The 19,051-nt window shown below is 36.1% G+C and overlaps 1 long non-coding RNA gene across 1 annotated transcript; it reads left to right on the top strand.

The window, feature by feature from the left end:
• The first annotated feature begins 5,513 nt into the window (after positions 1 to 5,513).
• LOC107316697 (uncharacterized) lies at positions 5,514 to 17,824 on the top strand. Its single transcript, XR_001556519.3, has 4 exons — positions 5,514 to 7,525; positions 9,782 to 9,808; positions 10,872 to 10,926; positions 15,868 to 17,824. It is a non-coding gene; the product is annotated as an uncharacterized LOC107316697 (long non-coding RNA).
• Positions 17,825 to 19,051: the final 1,227 nt, after the last annotated feature.

The following is a 19,051-nucleotide window of genomic DNA, read 5'->3' as shown; positions in this document are numbered from 1 at the left end:
GTGTAGCAATTGCAGTCTGAAATTCTTACACTGTCCATCACATTGTTATTAGAGGCATGAATTTATACAGTATATATCTGTTTCAAATAACTTGCATGGCTATGCTCTTGACTTTCTTTTCTGCAGCATCTGGGATCCATCAAATTACTATACATCTGGTTAGATATAAAATACATTCCTGTGCTCACTGACTGTATTTTCTGTTTCTGTGAATTACTGGTGTTTTACTGTCTCTTTGTTTAAAACTAAGAGTAAGGAAAATTTTAATACTTTCTATTTGTACTGTATAGATGGCTTAATTTAGTAACTTACATTGTGATAACCAAATTCCTCTAATAGAGAGAATTAGGTGACATTTTATGCTCTGATTTGTTATGAGAAACATCAGATAGTGTAATGCCACATAGGTACAAGTAGATAAGAAAATACAAATTAATATTGTTTTGTTTATTTGTTATTAGAAAGAAATTGCATTTATGTTCAGAGGTCCAGCATCAATGCTTTTAATGCTGTGGTTCAGTGGCAACTTCTATGAATGCCTTTAAAATGATGGGATCTAACGGGAGAGAAAAGTTCATCTCAGAAGTTCTCTGAAACTGTGATGGCAATCAAACCATAGGAATACGTACTTCCTCGCTGCGCTTGCCCACAGACTGGAAGCAATACATCAACACTAGTATTGCCAGCTTCCATGACCTCAGTATTTAGTGATGTTTTTCTTACAGTCTTAACATTATTTGAATCCCATAATTTTTTGAAGCCCTGCTCATAATTTTGGAATAGTTGAGGTTAGCAAAATGAATGTTCACCATGGGTAGTGACTACAGAAGGTGTATGACATTCAAGTTGTTTTGGAAATGCAGGAAAGGCTTTCTTGCTGTCTTCCTTGTAGTGCTATATGTATGGATGGTCTTACCTACAGCAGTTCAGATGTTTCAGTCAGAAAGATAGGAAGATCTTCTCTTTCTGCCTACAGTGCCAAATATTCTATGTGTCTTTGCAATCATGGCACAGTGTTGGCTCTCTCATTGCTGGTGGGAAAGTTAAGGAACCTTCCAATGATTTTTAGCTTCATGAAACAGTGCCTGGCCTTCTTGGAATCATGAAATATCAGGGTAATAAAACTGTTTCAGACCAGCATGCTATGAGAGCTTATGCGGCTTTGTGATAAGAGATTCATTGGCCATCATTAAGAATGTGTGATTTAGGAGAGTCTTAGATGAGGTTGGCAAGCAGAATCTCAACTCTTAAATGCAGTTTGCTGTAGGATCACATGGTGTTTGTGCAGTGATGTATTTGTTGACAAATGTGACATAAAGAAATTTAGAAGGAAAAAGAAACCACATTTTCTTAAAGCATTTTAGATCACTTAGTGGTCTAACCACATGCTCAAAAACTTCCTGAGCTGGAAACAGTCTCCAGATGACCTACAAGCTTTAATACTTACCAAAACAAAAAGTTCTCTACCACAAAAGCATTCCAATGGTTCTATTCTGGTAGAAGACAGTTTCTCATCATACGCTTTATTATTGAAAAATGTTCTGTTTCCTTGTCACCTTTTCTTCTTCTGCATAAAATGTAAAGTTGTTGTAGCTTAAGACAGCTTTTGGCTAATAGGATAACTTTGTATACACTGCAATAAATTGGGGTGCACAGTAAAACCTTTTTGTAACTTGCCAAATTATCTCCATCGTCAGCCATGCAGAACTGTTTTTCTTGGCATTTATTTCAGTGGCATTTAAACTGCATAATGCACACTTCTAACATCTCTTTGGTAGAAGTAGCAATTTCACTGGAAAACTTTACTCCACTGGGTATTTGGGGAATAATTGACCACCATGTCCAACAGTACAATTTAACAACCTAATTTATTCATGATTTCAGTGGGACTTTGAGCTAGAGAATTTATCATTCAAGATAATGTAGTAGTCTAACTCAGGGCTGATAATCTAGATCTCCACACAGCTGATATGACCTGCTGAAAAAATCTGTTTCTGTGCTGCCAAGTCTGTGTTGTTACTGATACTGGAAGGAGCTGGTTTAAGGCCAGTTTGGAAATGTTCACACGAACTATTCATGTATTTAATTACATGGTAATTGTGGTGGTTTTACATCCCATGACCTGCAAAGTACCACCATGATTCTCTCACTCGCCCTCCACAGAATGACAGGGGGAGAAAATACTATGAAAAAAGTTCATCAGTTGATATAAGTAGCATTTTAATGACAGAAGAGAAGCAAAAGGAGATAAAAATAATATTTTCTATTTCCTAAGTAATGCTTATCTACTTCTCGGGAAGCAGGGTCTTAATATACAAATTAGTTCGTCAGGTAGACCAATGCTTTCTTGAAAAGTCTCCCTCTCTCTCTTTTTTTCTGCCAGCTTTTATTGCAAAGCATGATTTCATATAATATAGGATATCCTTTTGGTCAGTTCAGGTCAGCTGTCCTGGCTGTTCCCATCTCTTGCCCATCACCAGGCTACTGGCTTTTTTAGGGGGATTCAGAGAACTCTTGCTGCTAGGACAGCACTGCTTAGCAAAACCTGAAAAACTGATGTGATATCACTTCTGTTCTAACTACAAGTGCAATGCACAGCACTGTCTGGGCTGCTGTGCAGAAAGATTACTCAGTCCCAGCCAGATCCAATATATTAACTCTTACTGAGTTGAATGATTACTGAAATCCAAGCTCATATTCTTCCTGTGGTCCTTTCCATCTTTCCCTTAGGTTCAAAGAACATAAATGGAATGCATGATATATTTGTATAGGTCTACATGATACTGAAGCAGGAGTAAATGATCAGAGTTTAAGGCTTCTTAAGTTAATATTTTAAAATTATTCCTTGTTCATGAGTACATTTATGCAATCATCTATAAGCTTGCATAAGCACATGTCTTCAAGAACTATGGGCACAGTTGCCTAAGAACTATAAACATTTACTACCTCTTTACTGCTAAGCAGTTGATGTACTTGACTCTGCTCATCTGAGAAAATAAACCAAGGACATCCTTCAGTCCAGGTCCTTTCAATTGAGTTAGTGCTTTTTTTGTTTTGTTTTGTTTTTTCACCATCTGATCAGGAATCAGCCTGGTGTGTTCAGTCAGAAAGTATCTCCTCTACACAAAGGTCTTCAGTTACCTAAATTTCACACGTAGCTTCACTTCTGCTCCTTTTTGTTTGTTTTCAAAATCTGGAGGTAGATTTCATCTGCAATTCTTCGAAGTCGAACGGTTCAACAGAGCAGCTTCAGCTTTTCTATAAAGATAAATATAAACGATCTAAAATAAAAACCATAAGAAGTTTCAATGTAAAAAATGAATAAACTATTTCTCAACACCCTTTAACCTGTCAACTTTTAAATCTTAGGTTGGTGGTGGAGATAGAAACCTACAGAACTTGTAGTATTTGCTAGTATTTTTTATTTCTTAGAAACAGTCTGTAGACTGCTGGAGTGAGATATCATTTCTTTTAGAACTCTGAGAGGTCTGTTTCTTGGGAACCATTTGAATCTCTGCAGGAATTCAGTCTCTGCTTTATGTTAGTTATATGACCACCCCAACGGGTCTGGGCTTTGGGAAACCTGGTCCAGTGAGAGGTGTCCTATAAAAGGGGGGGCTGGAACTAGATTATCTTAAAGGTCTCTTCCAACCCAAACCATTCTGTGATTCTGCATCCTTTACCTTGTCTTTAATTTACCGAAATGTACAGATCTGTGGAAAGGCGTTATTTAGCTATTCCCTTGTAAGATGTATCATGAAACATGATTATGAGAGAAACAGGCATGTTTCAGAATAAAAGGCTAAGTGTATTAAAATTAAGCAAAAGTGATTTATTCAACACAAGTAAAGCTGAAAATGAGACTTGAAAAACCTTAGTGGCTGTACAAACTGCATCTGGCACTTTAAAATCTTGCAATTCTGCAAGAAAAAGTAGCCATTATAAATAAAGGATTCCTTTAGTGTCATTTTAGGTACTAAGTAGCAAAATGAGGATGCTTCTTGAAGTTTAATTCCTTTTTAAGTAATGCATGCATTTAAAATATTACCTTACAAAAAATTGTGACTACGGGAAATATAATCATCACAATTCTGTAACATGGTTCATATTTCATTGAACTTTATAACACATCTGACCAGCTGTGCTGCTGTACCCACTAAAGCTTGGACTATGCTAACATCTCAGGAGAGGACATGCCTTCAGTACATTCTTATTATGCCTGCAGTGTGAGATCCTGTCCTCCATTTCGAGCCTCCCTGAGTTTCAGTTCTGGTGCACGTAACACTTTCCTGAACTTTGCAGCGTGTTTTTTTAATATGCTTCGTTATAGTGGAACACAGTAGAGGTTTCTGCTGGTTTAGAAGTGAGTGTACAGTCAACTGTTCTCTCCAACAAAATGAAACTATTAACTACCACTTGACAAATTGCCATTGCCAATTCCTGATACTTTGTGTTTCATAGTTTCATAGTTTCATAGTTTCGTGCGTGTTCTGGTAGTACATCAGCTTGGATAAAAACATAGCAAATGATCACACCCACTTTTTAAAAAATTATTTTTATTTTTTTATTAAAACATATTAAATGAATTACAGGCTACATTTTGAAACTTGATCTTTTTATATTATTGTTTCACCAGGCATATTCTCTGCTATATGTGAATGAATGGGACAAATATATCGGCAACAGAGTTTGACAGAATGGTGTTAGTAAGAATTTCTGCACTGTTTATTCTGACTGATTCAGTCCTACAAGTTCACATTTTCTACCCAGAAATCTATAGAAAGCGTTATAGTCTGTTGCTCTCTCCTCATCATAGAAAACTGGTGAAGATGGAAAGTGTTTGTCATTCTGTGTACTCACTGTTCAGTATAACAGTGTTGCTCAAAAATTCTGCATCCAACACTTTTGGGTTTGCTGATATTACCAAATTTATGACCTACTGTATATGGATGTGATCTTTGAATAATAACCGGTTCAATTCCAAACATCTTTTACTGGGAAACTTCTGCGCTCTTGTGTCAGCTTTTTCTGCCTTTAAAAAACCTGAACCCGTGGTTCAGGTGTAGTGTCTGTTTCCCTTGTGGACTGGTGGGAAGTACATTTGGTTTTATATTGCCTTGTATGAATCAGATCAATGTAAAATGAATGACATCCCTGGATGCTGTTCCCTGTGACTCGTGTTTCCTGTGGCCTGAATTTTTATAGTATGTAAAGTGTAAAGCAGATATGCAACATATATACAGCTGGTTTCAGTATCATGAAAACGAGAGCTTGTGGAGCAATGGATACTGAGCTTGCACTCCTTAATCTAAATGACTCAATGACTTGTTATGGGCAGTTTCATATGCTTGACTCTTTGACACACCGTTCATGTTCATACCCAGGAATTTCCAATTAAAAAAGCTTATCTTCCTTGCAATTTTTCTGCAGCGTGATCAAATGTGATTTTTATTAATATAGTAATATTTAGTAATGCACATGAATAATTTTAGTAATGCACATGATTTAACAAAAAAAAAAAGTTTTCCTCTCTTTAATTTGTCACCAGTTTCAAAAGAGATAAAGCCTTTTATGGAATCCACCACAGACTTGGGACTTCTCAAATATAACACACCCTTGAGTTCACAGAGGGTCAAATGCGCTTCTGTGCAGTGGGTTAGCACAAATCTTATCATCATGAAAGTTCCTCATAAATCTTGGACACGGGATTTTTCTCTTTATGGAGATCATTTTTGCCTAACTCAAAGTACATTTTGTAGTGAATAGGAATGTGAGTGTTTGAAGAGGCCTTTAAACATCGGTTGTAGTTTAGAAGCCGAATAGAGTGCAGATATGGACATTGCAATGCAGACTTTATTAATCAGTGATCACACGTTGATTTCTTCATGAAGTTAAAAGCATGTAAATGTGACCCACTAGATTAAATTCCAGATGTTCCTTAGTCTCTATTCTGGATTTGCCATTGTTTTGTACCTATCCAGGGTTCAGTCACTTCAATTTTTTTAAGTATGGAAAACTTACAATATAGGATATTTCCTTAGTGCCTAGTATAGCAGCAGATGTTGATTAATGTGTCTGCAACTTCACGAAGCCCATACAATGCACAGAAACATAACTCTTTGTGTAGCTCTTTCCCCAGGGTACAGAAATTCGTGCCTACTTTAGACAAATTTTATTTTCTCCTCGACAGCTTTGTTGATATTAAATGACTGGAATTCAAGCTGTGTTTATGGGTTACAACTGGTTGCAATCTGTAAGACTTGTTCATCCCTGACTATGCAAATTTAATTCTGATCCTATGTTTCAGAGAAACTGCTTGTTGGAGCAAGATTTAGAATTTGTTTCCCATTAATATTTAAGCTTGAGCTTAAAATTTTCACTAACAAACTTCAGATACACAATTATACCTAGAAGTCTAATATGGAAAGGTCAGTAAGATGGCTGGAAAAAGAAAAAAAGTCCTGAAAACTCAAAAAAGTATTTACAGGAAATATTAATGTACTTCTTACCTGGATCTAGCAGAAAAATTAGAGGAAAAATGTACTGTCATGTATTTTACTCCTCTCCCCTTTTATCTGTTTTGTTGTAGTTCTATGTTTTTTGATTGTTTGTTCACTTTTTTGCTTGTTCAATTGTGCTTTTTCTTGGAGAGTGGATTTATTGACTTTCAAGCTACTACTGAATCACAATATTTTTAAAGTTGGAAAAAAACCTCTTGAGATCTCCTCCAAACCTCCTGCCCAAGGATGGTTAGCTAGAACTGGTTGCCCAGGACTACGCACAGTCAAGTTTTGAGTATTTCCAAAAGCAGAGACTCCACGGCCACTCTGGACAACATAATCCCATGTTTGATCACCTTCCCAGTAAAATATGTATTTTTTATTAAGTTGGAATTTTATATGTTTGGATTTGTGACTTTTGTTTCTTGTGCTGACATTGGGCACTTCTGAGAAGTAGTCCAGCTTAATCTTCATTCCTTTCCATTGTGTCATTACATAAATTGATAAGATTTCTTTGTTACAATGGCATATTGCTGCCTCATGGTCAGCTTGTTGTCCATCAAGACCCTGAGGTTCTTCTCTGTAAAGTTACTTTGCAGTCAGTTGTGTTCTGCACATAGTGCTCCCTGAGGGTTATTCCTCCCCAGGTGCAGGACTCGGCATTTCCCTTTGTGGAATGTAATATGATTCCTGTAGGCCTGTTTTCTAGACTTCCCAGGTCTATCTAAATGGCAACACAACCCTATCACATATCAGCTAACTGATAAAATCTCCCTGTTTTATGTAAGCTGGAAACTCACAGAGTTTCCTCTGTCCCCTTGTCTAGGTCATTAAAGAAGATGCTAAACAGTGCAGACACAAAATCAACCCCTGGAATATGCTGCTAATGACATACTTCCAACTGTTACTTTCTGTGGCTGAATACAGAGCTCTGGGCTTGGATGTTTAGCCAGTTTTCAATCCAACTCACTGTCATCAGTTTGTCTCTGGCTACGTTATGGGGAGAAAACATTACTAAATTCAAGGTAAAAAGCATATTTTGCTGTCCTGTTATCCATCAAGCTAGTTACCTCATTGCGGTAGTCTATCAGGTTGATGAGGGATGATTTTTCCTTTGCAAACACAAATTCACTGTTTGTGGTAGCCTTCATGTACTTCAAATGAGGGTAAGCCTTTCTTGCTCCAGAAATAAGCCTGTAAGACTCAAAGGAGAGCAGCATGCAGCCATTAGTACTGAGCCTTTTGATTTAATCTAATGTGACATTATTTATTTATATATTTATTTATTTCCATTTGAGTGACACTGAAAGATACTGAGCATCCTTAATTCCTCCTGCAGTCTCTTGGCATCTGTATTCTTGCTGTCATTTTCCAGGATCATCCTCTCCAGAGTTGCATATGCATAAACTTGAGAAATGGATCTAGAAGATATGGCATACATTTTGTTTGTTATTTTAGGCCACTTTATACTTGATCTGATCTTCAAGGTCAGTGTTCTGTTCTATTTTTTGGGATAAACAAATCTGTATCCTTCTTTGACCAGGACATCACATCCTAAAAATATGTATGACAGAGCTGCAGTTTACATTATATTTCTTTCGTCAGTTGGATTTTATAGCCAATAGAAAAGAAGCATAGCGCTGTTCCCTGCCTGGATTTATGGCCATGCATTCATTATTTCTGAAATTCTTTATAGCAGCAAGTCCTGGGAAAGTTTATATTTGACTAAGATAGGTGATAAAGCAGTGGTAACATCAATATAAATAAGCTGTAATCTTAGGTTGCTCCAAAAGTAGTGCCTCCTACTCTTCTCTGTGGAAACTCCAACAGAGAGTATAACAATAACACTCGTTGACATACCAGCTATAAAACATGATTTTTCAACATAGTCACCATCATTAGCTGTTTATTTTTGCCAGCAATGAACAAAAGTCTGCATGCTGTGCTTGTAAAAATTTGCACCAGTGGCAAAGAGCCACTGTTACCGCTGTCACTGCTGAAATGCACTACCCATGACTTCACTGTGCTCACATTTACTGTTTGGTCTCCAGAAATGTTCAGCAAGCATCAATGAATGTCAGTGCATACCATTTTTTCCCACATGGAGCAATTCAATGACACACCTTTGCTTCATCCACACTTCCATATCAGAAATCAGTTTATCAGACTGCCCCTCTGCTGCCATCTGTCACATAGCAACGAAGTGGAACGGAATATTGGTGGGAAGGTTCAACCTGTTTTGCCATACCACCAGCCTCCATCACTGACACTGTGGGCCAAAATAATAACATAGGAGGCATTACTTTTGGAGGAACCCTGGTACAGACTCTTCACACTTAAGAATACTTTTAGGCTACTTAAAAATTTCTATGCAATATTTTCTGAATGAATCTGTGGCTAGTTACAACTGTTCTATATAATTGCGTGTTGTGAGTGTTTACAGGCAATTTACAAATGTATCAATGCATTTGTAGTCCAGTTTTTGTTTGCATTTTCTTTTTCTTTTGTTATTTTAATCTTCCCTCACTTCTCAATTACTTTATTGTGACTTCTTAGAAGTTTTATTGTGGTATTTCACATGGACTGATTTATTTAAATATTTTACGCTGATTAAGATATATTAAAATTAGCACATTATTTTAATTTTACGTATTTCTCTCTTGGAAATCTATCCCTTTTGTTATTATTTTATTAGCAGCAGCATTTTACCCAGATTTTTATGTGGATTTGTTTGTATGTGTGTTCTGACTTCTGAGAAAGAAGAGTTAGGAAAAAATCTCTATATTTATAAAGAGTTTCATCCTGCGTCTGTAATCTGTTCTTCCTCACTTCTCTTGGATATTTAAAAGATATTCTGGATATGTTAACAGAAGGTCATTTCCATGGGAGACTCTGCTGGGAAGAGCTGGCAAACTAAATAAAAGGAGAAAGAGCGTAAGAAATGTTAATGTCACCATTTTACTGATGGGGTTATGATAAACACACTGAAGTCACAAATTAACCCTGATGCAGAGCCAGCAACTGAACCTTGCAATGCAGTCTCTGGCATTAGAAAATCATAGCATCTTTTTATAAGGAGTTTTGTAACGAGTGGCAGTGAGTCAGAGGTAGTAAAAAACTAAACTACTTGCTGTTGATTTTTTTATGATGGCTTATATCTTACACCCGTAGCAGCAGTACTGAAATGCACTTATAACAACTGTATTAAGTGAAGTTGTTGTCTCAGCCTTCATCTATTTCATTAGGACGACTGCATGTTATAGCACTTTTTTCTCCCACAGATATTCTTGGTAAAGGTCTGACAAAAGGTAATTAATGGAACACTGTTTCCTACTTCAAACTGTAAGTAAGTTTATCCCTCTGCTTCTGAAAGCTACTGTGGTAGTGAAGCAATGAGAACTTCCGTCTATTATTTGTAAACTGCAGGAGACTAAATAATCTATTGCATTATAAGCAGCACTCTCACACACGGATATTCACATGCACTACAAAAGGATTTGTGCTTTGTCTGGAGTAAAACGAAGTCCCAGAGGTAATTTCTGTACAGTGTGGGAAATCATGTCTCCTGCAGGAAATTTATAGCTGTGATTGTTTCAGAGAAATAAAAAATATAGCATTAAATGTTTTTAACAAAACTATTCGATTGTTTCATATTTTGAATCTTACTTATGCCACTGCAGATTTAAAGTTGTAAATCCTGGACAAAGTTTTATGTCGCTTCATAAGAACTAGTTTGACTAACTTCATGATATTGTTTCGGTCACATTATAAAGTGATTTATTGCATACATATTTAATTTGAATTCATTGCTGGTCTACACTAAAAATAATAGGGTTTATACTAAGGTTCATATAAAACTATTGGGAGCAACATTAGAAAATAATTAAAAATAATCATTTATTTCAATTTATAACTGAGAATAGTTGTGCAGAAGTAACAGATTATTGGTCATAAGAAGGGTTTTTTTAACATCTTATTTAGGTGTAACCGAATCCTTTAAGAGTGATGACCAAACTGATGAAAACCTGTCCTTATGTATCACAAGGCATTTGTTCAGGTCTTGCCCTGGTCTGCTGCAGGCAGCCAGTTCCTATGGTCCTGCTATGGTTGGATAGGACGTATGGAAGTGGTCAGTCACGGTAACAGTTGAATGTTTCCTTACCTGCTGTTTGCTGTAGAAATTAGCATCAGCATGCTGATGAGTTTTCTCATCTGCTATCATTAATTTACTGTATGGAAGAGGGGGAAATTAAAATTTTTAGACTTTTCTGCTTTTTCTTTATGCTTGACTTTATAAAATATATTTTTAAAATAAAAAAGTATATCAAAACAGAATATGGTAATTATTTATTTTGTTTGTTTGTTTCCCAGAAAGAGCAGGAAGGTGCTTTCCTAATCTGACACTACTCTGAAAAAAAAATTACAAGTAAGTTTTGTTATATCTTTTCTTCCATGTATCCCTCGCACACTTTCTGGGATCTGGGACTAAATCCATTCTTTCATATTTACTGCTCTTCCTCTTTCCAGCTGCCCTTTCTCTCTTACAACGTATTTTTGAGTACATTGTTTCCCTTTTGCTTTAGCTTCTGTGTCAGTGGAATGAGCATATAAACGGCTTACCTTTTCCACAACAGCTGTGAGCCAAAGCTGATACACATTAAGTTCAGTACATGCTAGTGTCGAATAAGGACAGGTTAGTAATTGTTATTTATGTGGATATTTATAATTAGTTGATTATAGGAATAACTTAAGTGGACTTCAGTAGATCTGAGAGGCTATGGTAGTCTTGTCCTCTGACTTTCTACCAAGATGAATTTTATCCCCAAGTACAAAAATATTCCAAAAGTAACACTGAATGGATCTTGTAATATGTATGAAAAACACTACGTTCCAACTGTCACTTAAATTATTTGCTCCTTTTTCCTCAAGTTCACCTTTATTTTCATGTGACTTAAATACAAAGAGCTCAGACTTTTACCATCTTGCAATTGCCTTTTAAGGGATGCCTGGAGTAAGAGAGAAGCACCAAACTGTTGCTTCAAAGCTATCATTCACTCTCTGGTTTTGGACCAGGCAAAAGGCTAGCAAACTTACTTTAACTCTATTCTTAAAGCAATTCTTTCCAGCATCACTTTTTTCCCCTGCTGCATTTAAATCTCTTATTGTAATCTGAGTGTTCCACTAAGACCCAGAGCAGTTCTTACTTGTTTTTAAGGATGTTGAGAAAAAACGGGAAGCATAGATGGATGATGCAGGCACAGCTAGCTGTATTCCTGCAAAATATCTACCCCCCAGCTATACCACCTCTCTTGCCTAGTTATACTAATAATTTAAAGATAAACATCAGACATTTTTCAGCAACCCCCACACTGAAACAATTGCATGTTTCATAGTTTCCTAAAGCCTCCATGAAAGTCAGCAGATTTATGGTTTAAAGAAAAACACGCTATCACATTCAACAGCTTGCAAAAATAAACTTCCTCCAAATTTGACGTTCCCTGATTGTGGTGTAATTTTTTTTAAAGGGCAGTTACAGCGTAAGACTTCTGTAACTGTTCAGTTGAAAGTTGCTTGCTGTTCCTGTGAAGTGTTCACACTGCCTGTTCATGTAGTTCTGGTTGCTCCTGCAGTCCACTAGCGCTATGCTTGCTCATAGCACTAAATGCAACTCAGTGCTAATACGTTCTGCAAAAATTAATCTCAGTAAAGAAAACATCTTCAGCCCTTGAAAACTCATGTATTCTTGTGGAAATTGCTTTCACTCCCTAGAAGCTCATCAGGTCTTTGGGGATGGACTACACTTCTGGAGCTCCATTCTAACCTCAGAAGATCACAGTTCTTCTCACACCCCCTTGATGTTCTTGAGCAGTTTTGAAAATGGGGGAGATTTTTTTTAATATTCAGGTTCTCAATCCAGTCTCCCACATGCAATTATCTCTATAACATTCATTTTCTACCCAGTGCACTAACATGGCACAAGGAAAACAGTGGTAGACCTAACTCAATGTCTGGCTAAAAATAAAAATGCAGAGTGATTTGAGTCTTTAATGATTTCTGTCTCTTCCTGATAAAAAAGAGTTGTTTTCACTTTGCATACGTGATCTTTGTTTGCCTAATGCATGCACTTGCCTATTATGACCCCAGTGTTTCCCTGTACCTATAGGAACTACTGCTTTTACTAAAAAAAAAAAGTTTGACCTTGCTTGTATGGCCTTGGATCAAAATGACAGTGTAAGGAACAATGCATTCAGTTGCTCTGCAAAACCCATAGAATCCTGCATACTGCTTGGAAATGCAACCGCAGTAAAATCAGAGAATTAGGAGACGTCTCAATAAAACATATCTGGACTCCATTTCACTTATTCTCTGAGGTACTATTGAAAACTTGGCTATGTCATAAATGTATTTGTTGAAATGATTTATATGTCTGATGGAAAGTGGCACTTCAACAGGATCACAGTTCTGTTTTGTTTTGTTTTTTTCTTTTTCCTGGTATATTCTAGATTCACTAAAGTATTTCTCAGGAGAGATTCTATGACTGCAAGGCACAATTTAATGGTACTGGAACTGGAGTTGATTGCTGAGGATGCTTGTACAGAGGCCATAATGTTTGTATAAAATGTTATAACTTGTAATCATATTCTTGGCCTAATCCAGCAGGAGTGATATAAATACCAATGTTCTAGCTTGTCTGGGATAGGCATTAATTTACCTCCCGCTTTCACTGATACAAAGAGGAACAAAAAATATATATACAGCCAGTAATTATACAAGATACACTCCAGTAGTAATGTCACCTATTTTATGATGCTGGTCATGGTGTCAGAGGGGGATGTTAGTGGTATGGCAGTAGAGCTTGAACCTTCCTGCCAACATTCCATTCCATTATCTTGCTGAGGGATGGTTGACAGCACAGGGGCAGTCTGACAGGATTTCATCTGACATAGAAGTGCATATGAAGTAAAGGTGTGTCACTGAATTCCTCCCTGTGTTGGCACCCACTGATACTTGCCTAATATTTCTGGAGACCAAACAGTGAATGTGAGCACAGTAAAATGGTGGGTGGTGCGACGGCAGAGGTGTCAGTGACAGTGGTTCACATCTGCTGGTACAGATTTCCAGGTGCAGCATGCAGGTTCTTGTTCATGGCTGACAAAAATGCATATCCAATGGTGATGACTATGTTGAAAAACTGGGTTTTGTAGCTGAGAATTTGCTTTATCAAGTAGTGTTATTGTGGTTTTTTGTTCTAGTTTCAATGGAAATAAATATGAACCATTACTTTTGGAGCAACCTGTGTAATTTAACTGGAAAATTTAAACCTATGTGTAACAAAGAGAAGATTAATATAAAAGAATAGCAAAATCCTAATATGATAAAGCCCAAATCCTAATTGAGATAACAGAACTCGATCTGCTCATGAAAGGGATTATGTATGTGGTTGTCTGTAATTGCCCATTCCCATCTCATATTTTTAAAAAGCCTTCTATATTTTTGTATTCATTTTGCTACCAAATGAGGATAGTTTTTGAGTATAAAATATGATGGAAAACTTAAACTATTCCCTTCTTAAGTCCTTCATACAAACAGCTGTAAACTCAATGTTTGTAAAAGTTTGAGTGATTGGTTGAGTTGCCCAAATGGCAACTAAGTTTTGTGCATTTTTATTAATTTGCATTTTTAGTTATGCTTTTATTTCTCAGTGTTTATCACCTTTAAAGGAAAGAAGTAGTGACAAAGAGCTGATATGAGAGTCAGAAATTATCAACAAAGCAATCCTAAAATGCTTAAAAGTTTTTCTCATTAGTATGAAATTTCTCCATATTCTCCTTCCTGCTTATTCCAAATCTGAAAGACCTACAAAATATTTTTAAAAGGGAACGCACTAGATTTTCAATAGTAAAATTTGTGAAACCATGATAATGAGATCTTACATTACCTTTCTCTTTCTTTGAAATGACAGAGATAGATGATTAAGAACTTATTTATATGTTGTGTAACTTTATAACTGAATCCATTAACAGTTATCTGTGAAAAGACTGTGGAACAGTTGGTCCCAGTTACCATCACTGTCATAACCAGGATAGAACTGATAAAAATTCATTTGCAGGTCCATCAGCTGTGGGCATCTAAGAAAACATTGGTTCTTTTGAATTTAGGAGTATTAGAAAGACATATAGCTTGTTCCAAACTCTCAAAACTCTCCTGAGAAAAAAATGTGCAAGAGTGTAAGAACTAGGAAGTCCATGGTGATATAGTTGTATGCAGTACTTGTTTTCAAACTAATGCAGGAAAACACAAAGATTTATGATTAATTAATCTAAAACAGAAACAGGTACATCTAATCTGACAAGTGGTTTGTCATTCACAGTCTGTAAAACTAAACAGTTTTAGCATCTAAAATGCTAAAAGAATGACACTTATCTGATAAGGTGTACTAACAAACATTCATAAAAATAGGTATTGGATAAGGTGAATTGAGGTCTGTAACAAAATAAATTTACTATTAGTATGTTTTCATTCTTCCTGTCACCTTTGAAAATACAGAGATATTTTTCTGTCAGGATATAAAACAGTCCATTTCTTCTTATGTGATTTATGAGAGGTGGAAGGTCAGTTTTAGTAATGTGTCCCAGATGTATCATTTTTAGTTGTCAAAAACAAACAAATAAATAAATAAATAAAAGTAGGATTGTACCAAGTCTTAATTTAACTTATTTGTGCCCATAAAATATCTGACATTGTAAATAGAGCCCTGTTAATCAACCTTCCCTTCTTCACAATGCTTTTAGCTTCCTGTGGCAAAGCCCTGATCTGTTCGCTGCTAAGCCTTGGAAATTTGAATTTGATTGGAATTTTTCTTTATAATTTCTCTTCTGCAAGTGTAAAATACATTGGATAAGAACTGGATTCATGGATTCTAATTTTGGCTGTCCAAATGTTAGGCCTCGGTCTAAGATTGTTGTCAATGCTTCTGACTTTAAGTTACCAGAGAAAGAAGCAAACTGTCAGAAGGTAGTTTAACCAAATTCTTTTAAAGATGTATTCCAGGGGTGGAATTGGTGTTTTCTTCTTTCTCTATTAGTCACACAAGGAAGTTTTGATTAGTTCACAGGGCTGTAGATGCTTCTGCTCCTCCCAGATATGCACTACTTTTAGTTGAATTCCAAGTGAGATCTTCTAGCACTGTGGAGCTAGCACAGTAAGTACAGTCTGGATGGCTTTCTGAAAAGTCTGGCTCTGGAAAACGTGTGAGGAGACCGTGTACTTCTAAATATTGCTCTTTTCTCATCACTGACTTTTTTTTTTTTTTTTTAAACTACAGCCCAGGCTTTGGTTGCTCAGGTTATTTTTTTGTGTCTTTTAGGAAAAGCGTGATCACTATACACAGAATTACAGATGTCTAGGAAGGCTGCTTCTCTACTGTTCCTGACATCAAAATGGACATGGGAAGAATCTATCTATCATGGTTGTTGGTTTGTGCATCCTGGTACATGAACAATTTGAATTTCTTCTGCCTATCACATTTCTATTAAGTCCAAGAGTTAATCTGGTGATTCTGAGAATGCTCATGAACAGTGGAATGCATAGGTTCATTAGTAATTTCATTTCCTTGAGACGCTGTAAGCTTTCTCAGTCAATTTTAGGCTTTAATCAAATTTCAGGTGCCTATTTTGATTTCATTTCTGATTTTCAGTACTTTGATCTTCTGTACAAAAGGTGGGAGGGGGTAGGTAAATGGAGAGCTATCCCTAAATGGAAAAGGTTGTTTCCATTATCAGTCACATCAGAGGTGCTGGTAGTACTCAGAGTGAAGAAATTAGAAAGACACTGAGACCACATGCTAGTATGTTATACATATTTATACTGGTTAGAAAAAAGGCAGGAAGATTTCCCAAATTTGTTTTCTGTAGCTGGAGGAACATCTGGGCACCAGGTCTGTGGTTTGAGGACCCAAGCTCTATTTTCACTTCTGATAGAGCTTTCTTGACTCAGTGTGAACAATTTACTTTTTCTCAGACTGCTTCTGCATGTAGAAAATTAGAATACTCCTGAATAGAATTGTTGGAAGACTACATTATTCTTTGTGGGGTGCTCATACATGACACTATGTGACTGCAAAATACAGGTTTGTCAGGATCTGATTGACAAAAAGTAGCTTCAGTTTTTTGGTCTATTACTTTTCCTTGCATGGCAGAGTGGATATTGGTTGCATGAAAATTTTAACAGTATTCTGTGAAAGCAAAATAAGAAGGAAAAGAAGAAAAGTTCTGTCAAGAGAACTTTCCTGGGATCTGATCCCTCTTGCAAATAAAATAAATCGTGGCATGTAGTAACATGTTGATTTCCTTATAAAATAGTTGAGCCAGTTTTTAATTGTCTGCTTACAAAGATTTGCACTGAACTAGAACTGATCTTAGTATCATTTCCCTTTCAAGGAAATACACTGTACATATTTTCTTGACTGACTGCCTACTATATATTTTTATTTTTTTGTCGTATGCTAGAATCTGATATGTTCAGTTAAATACTTTGTAGTTATTACTGTTCCCTAGAATGAAAGACCTGGACTTCAGAGCAAAACATATTCCTTCTTCTATTATAAACTCCCAAACTTTTAAAAAGCATGCAGTTAAAAATAAAGAAAACAAAAACAACAAAACATATGCACCTTGACTGCCATTTCTGGGAGTGAATTATCACATACTTTTGCTAAAGTGTAGCAAAACAGCCACAATTTTTCTGATTAATTTTAAGTGTAGTGACAGAGAGACTGTTAAACTGAGAGACAGACGATGTAAATCCAGAAGCAAGTAATATGTATATTTCAACCATCTGGGCTTTTGCTCGTTTCAATATTTGTTTGCTAGCTCATTCTCCTATCTGTAATCTAGAGGTTTATGGCAAAGTAAACCTATTAATCCTAACAACCGTATTTTCATTTGGAAGCTGGACCAACTGTCAGTAAACATCGAAAGAACTGCTCAGTCTTCAGAAGACATGTTAAAGGAGGGGGTTCATGCATTACACAATTGTTGGAGGAAAAATTCTGTATTGGTTTTATTGGTGGCTGCTATTGCTTGTGAACCTTGCATGTCTCCCCAGATTTTGGGTGGCTGAAGACTTAATATGCCATCTCTTTGAGGATTTTTCTGTGTGTGTCTTAATTTAGACCTGCATTTCAGCATGGTCTTCATTTTTTGTATTAATCAAAAATCTTTTTAGCTCTAGGACTCTGACCCTTTTAATGGCATTTCAAACTTGATGAAAGCTGGCTGATGTCAGTGAATATGCAAATACTCAGCTGCAATCTTTCTACTGAATTCTGTGCATTCTGTCTCACTTCCTTGGAGTGAAACACATTCTGTGAGTAACATAAATACATCTTTCCCCTGAATTTTTAATTTGATTCCTGAGACTACTTATGAGATCAACACAGTAATCAATATGAGAGTGAAGAATCTGCACTGAATGTTGTCATTACCATCACATAGTCCAGGATTTAAATGTATCCTTTCACTTTGTGGTATTTTGTGATCAGGAAGTAACAGAGTAACAGTTTTATTTTGGGTCTATACTGCTTACTTGTGTTTGAACAGTCTACACTTTTACACTATTTATGCACCCATGGAATGTGTGATATGTAGCTGAAAATGAAAAGGCATATCTAAATTTTACCTTTTAAGGTTTTGCAAAATAAAAAAACAAAACCAAAACCAAAAACAAAACCAAAAAAAATAACCCAACCAACCAACCAACCAAACAAACAAACAAAAAAAAACACAACAAAAAACCAAAACCAAAACCAAAACAAACAGAAAAAAACTATAAAATTTAAGGCACTAGAATTACAAACGTAACATTGAAATATTATGCTATGCTATGCTACACTACATTATGTTACATTATGTTATGTTACGTTACATTATGTTATGTTATGTCTGTGATCTGATTTTCAAAACTTCTCAGACCTTTGGATACAATAAGATAATCATGACATTTAAGTATCTTGGCAAGTAATAGTTTTGGATTTGAAACGTAATGGATTTTACGTTCTATTTGTGTGCAAGATTTCTTGGTGTCAGGCACTATTCTTACATGAAAGTTGATTCTCTTTGGTGCTAGCAATACAAATACTCATCTACATCTAAAATTCTTCTTCAAAATGCATATTAGCTAATGTTTATAAACAGCCTAATACAAGATGAAAAAAAAAATAATAAATTAACATGGAATGACACCGACAGCATTAATGTTATCTCAAGTGATGTTTGCCTTGCATTTTCACAGATGATTTCAGAATGGCTTCCTGGTCAGACCATATTGTTCTGCTTCTTAGGTACTCCAAGTCATTGCCATTAAGTTGACTCCTGTGATTCTTTTATCTTGTACACCAGCTTTGGAGTCAAGGTAACTGCACAATGCAGCAGCATTCTCAAACTCACTTGCAAGTAAGTCCTCCACACAAGAATACCATGACATGCACACCAATGTAAATGGCACAGGTTTTCAGGAGCAGTTGGACAACTGCACTCTGCCCAAGTTCGCTA

Source organism: Coturnix japonica, chromosome 1 (genome assembly GCF_054131305.1).
Source record: "Coturnix japonica strain WE chromosome 1, WE-NBRP24, whole genome shotgun sequence".
Lineage (NCBI taxonomy): Eukaryota > Metazoa > Chordata > Aves > Galliformes > Phasianidae > Coturnix > Coturnix japonica.
This window is presented reverse-complemented; position numbering and strand designations above follow the sequence as displayed.